The sequence below is a fragment of the Oryctolagus cuniculus genome, chromosome 4 (genome assembly GCF_051225735.1).
Source record: "Oryctolagus cuniculus isolate XC-2025 breed Fujian yellow rabbit chromosome 4, ASM5122573v1, whole genome shotgun sequence".
NCBI classification, from domain to species: Eukaryota; Metazoa; Chordata; class Mammalia; order Lagomorpha; family Leporidae; genus Oryctolagus; species Oryctolagus cuniculus.
In genome coordinates, this window is record NC_142870.1 from 62292460 (window position 1) to 62303364 (window position 10905).

Sequence of the window (10905 nt, forward strand, 5' to 3'; positions counted from 1 at the left end):
TACAATACATGGCCCTTGTTATATCTGATTCATATTTTACAAAGAGGTCATCAAGGACATTTGGGGGATGATTGAGATGTGACTATAAACTCAAAGGTTAATGTAACAGTGTTTTTTTTTTTTTCCTAAGTGTGATGGCGGTATTGCGAGTCTGTAGGACAGCAGATCTCAACAAGGGCAGCTGTGCCCCCACCTCCAGCACCACCACCACACATTTGACAAAAGTGTCCAACGACATTTTTGGCTGTCGCAGTTGGAAGAGCAGGTGGCTATTGGCATCTAGTGGGAAGCAGCTAACATTTACTGTGTAGCCCAGATACGCCCCAACTAGCGCCCGCGCGCGCGCACACACACACACACACACACACACACACAGAGGATCCTTTTTCCCTACATGCCCGTAGCGCCGTGGTAGGAAAATCCCTTCTTCTCAGGGACACACTAAATACACCGAGACACTAAGCTAAATCATAAGAAATGGGCTTTGGCACGTACGTCGGCAAGACTTAAAGGTTAGGGTTTACGATGTTTATAACCAACTCTCAAAGCACTCCGCGTGTGCTCCGGCCTGGCTGCCTCCTCTCCAGGGAAGCCCGGAGCCCGGAACGCGCTCTCCCGGCGGCCGGGAGGAGACCCCCGGGCCTGCGCGGGGGGCGGAGCCGGGGCGCGGCGCGGCGCAGGCGCCGTGGAGGCCGGCCGCGCCCACGCGGCGCTCCGCCAGAACTCGAGCCCGCCCCGGGGACCGCTTGGTAGCGGTGCGGCTTGAGGGCTCCGATGGCTGCTCCCGGAGTGACAGCGCGGCTTTCTGGCTTGGAAGACGGGACCGCTACTCCTTTGCGATCCGCGGAGGGCTGCCGTGGGTATCTTCAGCGCCTTTGGAGCCCTGCTTCCCGGCTGCGGGCTTCAGAGGTGAATTTTTACACTTTGTTGAGTGGATCGCGACTTCCCGCGCCTGAGGAGCCTGGCCGGAGCCTGCAGCGAGGGCATACCCAGGTAAAAATTTTAAGTTTCAGCTTTTCCTGTGTGGAATCTCCACTTAAGGGGTTGGCTGTTTCTGCCAGGTAGCAAACAGTTTTAGGGTTTGCAGGTCAGAACCCTCAGTCGCATATGCGTCTTTGGTTTCACAAACTCATATCAATGTACAAAGCACTCTTAGGAAAACGGGGAGGTTACAGGGATCGGAGTCTCGTCGTGCAGTGGAGCCAGCACTCCTTCCAGGTCCCGCAATAGGTCTGCAGCAGGGACCAGGGTTCGGTGAAGACCGCGACCTACCGCTAACTTGGGTGTCAGCTGCCCGGGCTTAGTTCACGGTCTCTTGGGTCCCCACCTGCACCTGTTCCTTTGCTCTCCCTCCCGGGGCGGTGGCCAGGGCTGGTGGTGAGTGCTTAGCAGTCAGCAAACCGCCGGGACCAGCTGCTAAAATGGCATTCGCTTCCCTCTGGAAGCAACAGCCCGAGTCTCCACAGACTAAATGGATTCGTGTAAAAGGAAATTCACGATATTTCTCAGATGTTTGTATTTTAATAGCTTTTTTAAACTTATAAATGGAATGTGTGTTCACTGTGGTAACTTAGAAAATACTAAAAAGTAGGAAACTCCAAATTCTCCATGATCTCAAGCCACATAAAATAACTGTTTAAAATATTTATGTGTTATTTTGGTGGCCTTTTTTCAATGCATACTGATAAGGCAATGTATTGAACAACTGGATTTTTTTTAAATGCCTTAAATTTTTGTTTTGTGTTGTGTATAGAAAACTGTACAAATTATCACTTTCAAACAGAAACACACCCTTGGCACCCACTACCCATATCAAGAAATAAAACTATTCCTAGCTTCCTTCATTCACCTGCTGAATTGGGAGCAATCTCTCTCCAAATGTAACCACTGCCTTATCCTCAGATATATAGTTTAGTTTTGTCTGTTCTTGAATGACACGTTAATTATTCAGTGAGTATTTAATAGTAGTTGGTTTTGTTCACTCCATATTATATTTGAGTTCCTCGATATTGTTGCATGTACCAAGTCTTTTCTTATTTTCTTCTCTTTTATGTTGTATGGCACTTAATTGTATGGAAATACCCTGTTTTTCCTTTATACTATTATTTTTCTTAATAATGGCTTTAGATATAATTTACATCTCCAATTTTTCAATTATAAGTGTGCAGATTAGCGTATGTGTTTTGGAGTATATATACAGATATGGGCGACTATCCCTAAATGCGTTTTAGAACATTCTCTTCACCTGAAAAGCAACTCTAGACCTTTTAGGTACTAACCTCCAAGCCCTGTCCCTATCCTTTCCAGCATCAACCATTCACTAATCTTTCTGTCTCTGCAGTTTTGCCTGCCCTGGACATTTCACAAAAATTGAATCCTGGATGAGATCTTGTGATTGTTCCCATAAACTGACAATGAACATTCAGATTATCTCCAGGTTCAGGGCTATTAAAATAATGGATGTGTGAACATTAGTCTGTCTGCCTGCTCACATAGAAGCAGACTCTGTTGGGATAAATCCATAAAATTGGGTAGCTTGGACATAAGTATGTCTGTGATCGTCAGTAGTTAGATTGCCAAAAGTTTTACATATTTGCTCTCAGCGGTGTTGTGTACTCAGTGCCCCACATCCTCACCAACACTGGGGATTGTGTGGCCTTGATTTCCAGTTCTATGATGATGTCTAATGATAAGGAGTGTTTTTCTTATTATTATTGGCTAATTGGATATCTCATTTAATACAGCTTTTTAGATATTCACCCATTTTTCTATTGGATTATTTATCTTTTTCTGTTCTTTCTGAACGCTGCATACAAACACCTTTTCTAATAGACGGTTCACATTTAACTATCTCGTAATCAGATTTTGATAAAAGTAAATTTTAGTTTTTATTGAAGTTAAATTTACAGATCTTCCTCCATGACTGCGTGTCTGCTCCTGAGTTCTAAACATGTATATTCTTTGCTTGTATTTTGTATTAAAAAATAAGAAAAAGAACCCTTTACTGTTGAGCATGTTGGCATTGTTCCTTTTTTTTTTTTCCTCTTTTAGGGACATTTTGAAACACATTATTCTTTTTCTGTTGTTTTTTCCTTTTATAAATTTGTTTTTAAAAGGCTTTATAAAGGGCCTTTTACAACCACCACCCGCCCCCCACCCCCATTCTTTTTCCATGATTACTGCCTTTGCTGATCTGTAAGAAATTATTGCTTACTCTAACGTCACAATGACTTTCTCCTGTGTTACCATCTGGGAACTTGTCTTTTCTTTGAACACTTACATCAAATAATATGTACAATTGATTTTGGAGTGTGATTTAATTAAGGACTGATTTTTTTTTCACATATTGCATCCCCTTGACCAGTGTCATTCTTGAGAAAAAAAATTAACCTTTTGTTATTGTTCTACAAAATCACTTTTATCATAAATCCACAGAAACAGATCTATAGATATTAGAATTAGTAGACAAGGAGTGTAAAATAACTGCCAAATGTGCTAAAGAATCTTATTAAGGGTGGATATAATAAGTAAAGACATAGGGAATTTCAATAGAAACACAAAACAAATAATATAAAAAGGTTAAAATGGAAATCCTACAGCTGAAATACATAATTGAAATTATTTGATAGGATTATTAATAGATTTGACACATGGTAGAAAGAATCATTAAACTTGAAGAAAAATCATTAGAAATCATCCAGATTTAATGTATGCGGAGAAGCAATAAGTTTAACTCAACAGAGCATTAGTGATTTGTGAGATAGTGTCAGTAAGTCTAATATACACAAAACTGGGCTCCCAGAATGTAAAGAGAGAATATGAGGCAGAAAAATATTTACAAAACCTTGCCAAGTTTGATCAAATATATTTTATCTAGAACGTTTACTTGTTTTCAGTGAGAAGTTGATCCCAGTATCAGATTGCCATTAATGGAATTTAGAAGTTAACATAAATGAAGTTCTATATGAGTGATCCACAGACATTTTTAAAGTCACATAAAATGTGGAAAAATATCTTGTTAGATGGGACTGTCCTGAGCATAGCTATACCTTTTTATTTTTTTTTAATTTATTTATTTGACAGGTAGAGTTACAGACACTGAGGGAGAGAGACAGAGAGAAAGGTCTTCCTTCCGTTGGTTCACTCCCCAAATGGCTGCAACGGCCAGAGCTGCGCCGATCCGAAGCCAGGAGCCAGGTGATTCTTCCTGGTCTCCCATGTGGGTGCAGGGCCCAAGCACTTGGACCTTCCACTGCCCTCCCGGGCCATAGCAGAGAGCTAGACTGGAAGAGGAGCAACCGGGACTAGAACTGGGTGCCTATATGGAATGCTGGCGCTGCAGGCTGAGGATTAACCTAGTGCGCCACGGCGCCGGCCCCTAGCTATACTTTACAATTAAATGTTGCCTACCCACTAAAAGCCAGTAGCACCATCCCCATCATGGTAAAATGGTGCAGTTTTTCAGAGCCTCCCACCATGCAGGAAACGACCACACTTGCCCTGAGAGCCCCTCTCTCACAGTACCCACCATGGCGTCCTCCTTCCATGCCCCTTCCAGCCTCATCTTCTGGGATGAGGCTCCTGAGTCTCAAACCACTGGCCCCCTTCTCAGGGCACTGGGGATTGCTCTTCTGTCCTCCAGAATGCTCCTCCCGGGAATTTCCACATGAGATGTAAGTTTTCTCAGTGAAGGCTTGTAGATTAAAGAAAAACACCAGAAACTTGTACATTCTCGCCCCATCTGAGCTCCTTTGCTAGGGCTACCACAGCAAAATGCCATAGACTGGGTGTCTTAAGCAACAGAAATTAGCTTTCTCAGTTCTGGAGGCTTTTAGAAGTTCAAGACCAAGATGTCAACAGGTTTGATTTCTCCTGAGACCTCTCTCCTTGACTTGCACTTGGCTGCCTTCCTGGGATTTTTCCTCCGTACGAGTCCCTAGTGCCTGTTTGTGTGTCCAGAATTCCACTTACAAGGACATTAGTTACATTGGATTGAGGCCCACACTAAGGGCCTTAGCTTTCCTCCTTAAAAGTCTCTTTTCTCCAAATACAGTTACCTTATGAAATCCTGTGGGATTAGGACTGCACTGTATGGATTTTGTAGGGGAGAATGCAGTTGGGCCCTTAACCATCCCTGGTTGATTTTTATCCATAGCCCTTATTTTAAATATAATGTATTTTCATTATTGTTTTATTGTCTCACCTAGGGTTCTACTAGATTACAGATTCCATGAGAGAGGAATTCTAATGAGTTTTTTCTCTGTAATGTCTTCAGAACCTCAGATGAGTTGAAAAATTACAGTTGTTGATGTTTTTTACTCAGGGCCAGCATCTGTGCAACTTCAATTGATTCTTAATAACTCCCTTTATATTTCAGGACATTCTTTCATTTTTTCATGAATTAAGAAAGCCCTGATTGTATTCCAGTAATTTATGCATTGCTAAGTTATGTTTGAGTTTCTTAGCAGAAAGAATTACAGCAGGAAAAGATCCAGCTTTTTACAGAGTGATATGCCTGTTTCCAAAGCAACAAAAACCTTCCCCTGATTAGGCAGACTGAGGGCTCTTCCATTTGTAGTGGGAATCTCATCAAACTGCTAAGGACCACCGCACAGAGAAACAGGCCCTAGCTCCATCGTGGCAAGCAAAGATGCCTGTTCAGTTGTGTGCTAACTGTACCAACTGCTTTTGCTTATATTATTTTTTTCTCTAGGTGGTCAGATTCAGGATGGAGCTTTCAAAAACAAAGATGAAAACCTGAAGGAGCTGCCAACTGAGTGTTCCTTTGTAACATCTGCACTGCAAGGAAAAATTACGTTCCTGCCTTGTGTCGTCTAACAACAACCTATTTAGCCATTGTTTTAATCTAGGTTATTCTTGAAAGCAGAGGCTGAAACAAGGTAAATGCTTTCTATTCGGTAATCTGACCCCAGGGAGCAGGGATGATGGGGGAGTGAACAGGAAAGAAAGCAAAAGAAAACCCAGGCTGGGGCCAGCGCTGTGGTGTAGTGGACTAAGTCTCCACCTCCACCTGTGATGCCGACATCCCATATGGGCACTGGTTCCAATCCTGGCTGCTCCTCTTCTGATGCAGCTCTCTGCTATGGCCTGGGAAAGCAGTAGAAGATGGCCCAAGCACTTGGGCCCCTGCACCCTGCAGCCGCCCCTGGCTCCTGGCTTCAGATCTGCACAGCTCTGTCCATTCAGATCTGCACAACTCCAGCCATTGTGGCCATTTAGAAAGTGAACCAGAGGATGGAAGACCTCTGTCTCTGTCTCTCCCTTTGTCTGTAACTCTACCTCTCAAATAAAAAGGAAAAAAAAAAAAAAGAAAGAAAACCCAGGCAAAATAAGGTAGTGTTAACAAGTGGTCCACCAGTGTTAAGGCTAACTTAATGTAGAACCTTCTCATAATTCTTATTAAGCATTGCTCAGAACTGCCTGGCTAAGGGGTCACGGGGAGAAGCTTTTATCTATCAGCATCATTTCATATGTACTGAAAGTTGCTCCCAGGGGGCGTGAGGCCCACATTCCTCTGGGCTGCAGAGACAGGAGAGCACAGCTGGAACCACGGTGTCACACACTGCTTCACCAGAGAAGGCATGGGACAGGAAACTGGATTCTTGGTGCATGCTTGAAGTGAGGCACTGTCAGCCCAGAGCAGGGTAAAAGCTTCCTAGAATTTTTCTTGAGAGCTGTGGCTGGAATCGGGTTGAAATGAGAAAGCACACAAGAGGCATCTGATAAGCCTGCAGAATACACTGTTAGGCTTGTCTAAATCTGTTTCTTCCCTTATTTCTATGCTCCGGTTTTCGGCATCCAGTACAAGGCCAGCAGAAGAGTTAAATAAGAAGGTTAAATGTTTTGGAAGGTACGTGTTTCTAACAGTTTTGAGTCATGTTTATAAGAGGAAGTGACAGTGAAACTTGAATGTTGTTTAACATTTTACTTGAAAAATGTGACCACTGGGAAAGGATTGTGTATCTTCTTATCTTACATAATTTCAGAAACAATCATGAGTTATTTGGAGAAAAGTTAAAAAATAAAATTTAATCATTTCTTGTGTCTTTGTGAGCTTTATAAATCAATGTCCTTAACTTTTCCTAAGATGCTGTTTTCTTCTGTCAAATAGCACTAGTAATAGAAAGCTTCCAAGTAATGAAGGAAAAACTAGAAGAAGCATGGGATAAAAAGAATTATGATAATTTCCATCATGTGAAGGGTTAGCATTGATATTGGTTGGAATACAAGGGAAACTGAGTGATTCCTCTTTGAGGCCCCATCTTCTAGAAATAGTTGGTCACCATCTTCCTCTGCTTGCCATCAATAAGATGAAGGCTTTGTTCTTCAACTCAATATGTGTTAGCTTCTGCCATGTGCTGAGGGTACCTCAACAAGTTCATGGGAAAATGGAATTAAAAACCATGCATGATTTCTTTGTAATATAAGTTTTCCATGAACTTGAACTTCTTGAAGACCCCTCATATGCATGGATCTTAAAATTTGTTTGCACCAAAATAAACTTCTCTTTTAATTCCCTTTTCCACAAAATTTTTGAAATACCCTCATATATACACATCTCAAAACTCATGTAATCTCTCAAGAGCCAAAACAAAGATCAGTGAGGAGGAAAGGCTGCAAAGAAAAAACTGCAGAAATCCACAGAGATCCCATTGTTGAACACTAACCTTAACAATTCTCAAAACTAACATGACACTGGAAAACATTTCATTACTGAGAACTCCATGTATGCGTGAAAGATCTCAGAAATGTTACATAGGTAGGACCAGACTAGCCTGATTAAAATTACACCACTTGTCCCCTCTTACTTCACTCCTCTCAAAACAAGCCTAAAATCGGTCAAAGTAAAACAAAGCTGATCCACAACTAACTACCTGCCAGGACAATGCCCAAATTTGTTATTTTGCAACTTCTGAGAAGCATGTGCAAAGATGGGATTATTTTTAACAGATTTTTGGCGAAATGCTTCTGAATGCTGAAAGGCAGAGTAAGCAACATGAGATAGAATACTCAGACTCCATAACATGCCTGAACCCGGTGAGGGTGTGATGTTTAACTCTTATTTATGTCAACTTATATTTGTCCAAACATTATTTCTGGCTGTTTCAGGGTGTTTTCTGGTGAGATTAGGATTTGAATTGATGGACTGAGTAAAGTAGATTGAGAGTCCCAGCATGAGTGGACATCATCTGATATGTTGAGGTCCCAAATAAAACAAAAAGTTGGCAGAAGGCTTAATTCTCACTACAGAATTGTTGTGTTCCAAGACTCGGACTGACACTGTCAGTGCTCCCAGCTGTCAGGACTTTAAACAGCAGCTCATGGGTCTTCTCAGCCTCCATAATGGTGTGAGCCAATTCCTTATAATAAATGGGATAGGTGGTATATTGCTGGATGATACTGTTGGGTCTGTGTCTCTTGAGAACCGTGACTAATAAAGTAGTAAGAAAGGTTAAGTACCAAAAGACTTAGCCTATAGCATAGTTTAATAAAGTTTAAGGTCAACTGATGAACTGTCAAGCCAAAGTTGCTGGCATGAGTATAGCAGCTACTTTCCATTGTTGTTCTGATAGGAACCACCCATAGGAAATGCAGCCTTGGCATGGAAGTATGAACAGAGTCAGAGCAGTAGCTAGGACCCCCGGTTGAGCTCCTCTCAGCACAGGATCCAAGTGGTGCATTTTCTTTTTTTTTTTCCTTTTTTTTTTGACAGGCAGAGTGGACAGTGAGAGAGAGAGAGAGAGAGAAAGGTCTTCCTTTGCCGTTGGTTCTCCCTCCAATGGCCGCCGCGGCCGGCGCACCGCGCTGATCCGATGGCAGGAGCCAGGTACTTATCCTGGTCTCCCATGGGGTGCAGGGCCCAAGCACCTGGGCCATCCTCCACTGCACTCCCGGGCCACAGCAGAGAGCTGGCCTGGAAGAGGGGCAACTGGGACAGAATCCGGTGCCCCGACCGGGACTAGAACCCGGTGTGCCGGCGCCGCAAGGCTAGCTCAGTCCTCCCCTTCGTGCTGCATGGCTCTGTTCAGACCTGTCTGCTAGGAAGATGACTAGGTGCCTCTGTCAGCTTGGATCCTGTGCCAAATAATCCTAGAAATTTCTGGATGGTTTCCTGTACCAGTGTATACTCACTTGGTTAAGTAGCCATAAATCCATTTGGAGAAGAACTTAAGAACTCATCGCATTAAATACTCACACCATTGTCCAACAGTGTCCTTTCTGGGGACCCTGCCAACACTCACCTGTGGATTCTTTATCTGAAAACTGCTTCAGGTCTGGGAAATTAATAAGGGATTGTGATACTTTATTGGGCTTGCACCCTCAACCTTTTTCTGTTCCATTCAAGGCTTGCTTAATTATAGAAGTTAAGGAGAATTCTTGTTCCTTGCCCATCCATTTTGTCTGTAGGGGTATTCTCTTCATTTAATCAGTTTCCCAAACAACCTGTGAGTCAAGTACCCTTAGCTCCTCCTCTAGTTTCACCAAATGGTAAGTAATTACAGCCTCTGGGCTTTGAGTAGTTAAGCACCAGCCCTTCAGTGCTCTCTCCTACTTAAGAATCCATCACCCCTGGTGCTGTTAACAAGCCCAGCTCTATACCTGCTTCACTTACCCTCAGCCTTGTTCTAAAAATGCAGCCACCATTGTAAGTGGTACTGGTGTCCTCTCAGCACACTTTTGGTGGCATTAGTTAATTGTGTAGCTTTTGCACCTTGCTTGGAATAAAACCATATGGGTTTTCTAGCCTCATAAAATATCTGTTGCCGCATGACCATCTTGCTCAGTCCCTGTTCCTTCTGCTTTTCACCAAGACAACTTTGGCATTCCCACTTTGCTCCACGTTGATCATCCTGTCTCCAGGCTTTGGGCTTTCTCTGCTTCCTGGGGTGCATGCCAGGATGATAATGTCATCTGTGCAGCTGTAACAAAATACCTACGACTGGGTAATTCATAAAGAACAATTTCGTTTTCTCACAAGGTCTGGAGTCCAGAAAGTCCAAGATCAAGGCACCAGCAAGTTCAGTGTCTGGTGAGAGCTTGGTCACTGCTTCCCAGTGACACCTTGTTGCTGTAATCTCCAGAGGGGATGAATGCTGTGGTTTCACATAGTGGAAGGGACAGAGAGGCCAAGGAGGCCAGCTGGTTCTCTCAGCCCTTTTCTAAGGTTGATCATCCAATTCTAGAAGGTGGGGGTTGGAGGGTTGGAGAGAGACACCTTATTGATTAAATCACATTTTAACAGCCATACTTCTTATATTTTATCACATTGGTGGCTAAGTTTCAAGGCATGAATTTTGGGGGATAGTCAGTCCACAGCAGAAGAAAAAATACTGAGTGCTGCTAAACATCCCTAAATAAATAAATCAATTTCTAGTCTTATATTCCAGCCCCTACCAAAGCATGCTCACTCTTAGAGCTCCTTCAGTGCATAATCCTTTTTTTTTTCCCTTTAAAGATTTATTTATTCATCTGAAAGTCAGAGTTACACAGAGAGAGGAAAGGCAGAGAGAGAGAGAGAGAGAGAGAGGTCTTCCATCTGATGGTTCACTCCCCAATTAGCTGCAACAGCCGGTCGAAGCTGCACCAATCAGAAGCCAGGAGCCAGGAGCTTCTTCCGGGTCTTGCAGGGGCCCAAGGACTTGAGCCACCTCCTACTCCTTTCCCAGGCCATAGCAGAGAGCTGGATCAGAAGTGGAGCAGCTGGGTCTCAAACCAGCATGCATATGGGATGCCAGCGCTTCAGGCCAGGGGATTAACCCGCTGCGCCACAGTGCATAATCTTTTGTTTCCCTTATCAAACTCCCACTTTTTTGTGAAAGTTATGCTGGGTTTAAACTTCTGTTGGCTTCCTGGCAGAGTACCTGTTGCCCTGTTGAAGAGGGC

At 43.3% G+C, this 10905-nt stretch overlaps 1 long non-coding RNA gene across 9 annotated transcripts in view; it reads left to right on the forward strand.

Moving 5' to 3' along the window:
• Positions 1–686: 686 nt before the first annotated feature.
• Positions 687–10905, forward strand: part of LOC103350563 (uncharacterized) — a 150617-nt gene continuing 140398 nt past the window's right edge. Inside the window, exons 1-5 of one of the 9 annotated variants that reach the window (XR_011387847.2) lie at positions 738–993; positions 5714–5900; positions 6824–6871; positions 9430–9510; positions 10001–10051. This is a non-coding gene — a long non-coding RNA (uncharacterized LOC103350563). Of the gene's footprint in view, positions 994–5713; positions 5901–6094; positions 7067–9429; positions 9511–10000; positions 10052–10905 lie in introns of those variants that run through there. The other 8 variants (XR_011387849.2, XR_011387839.2, XR_011387841.2 and 5 more) reach the window with 8 other exon arrangements.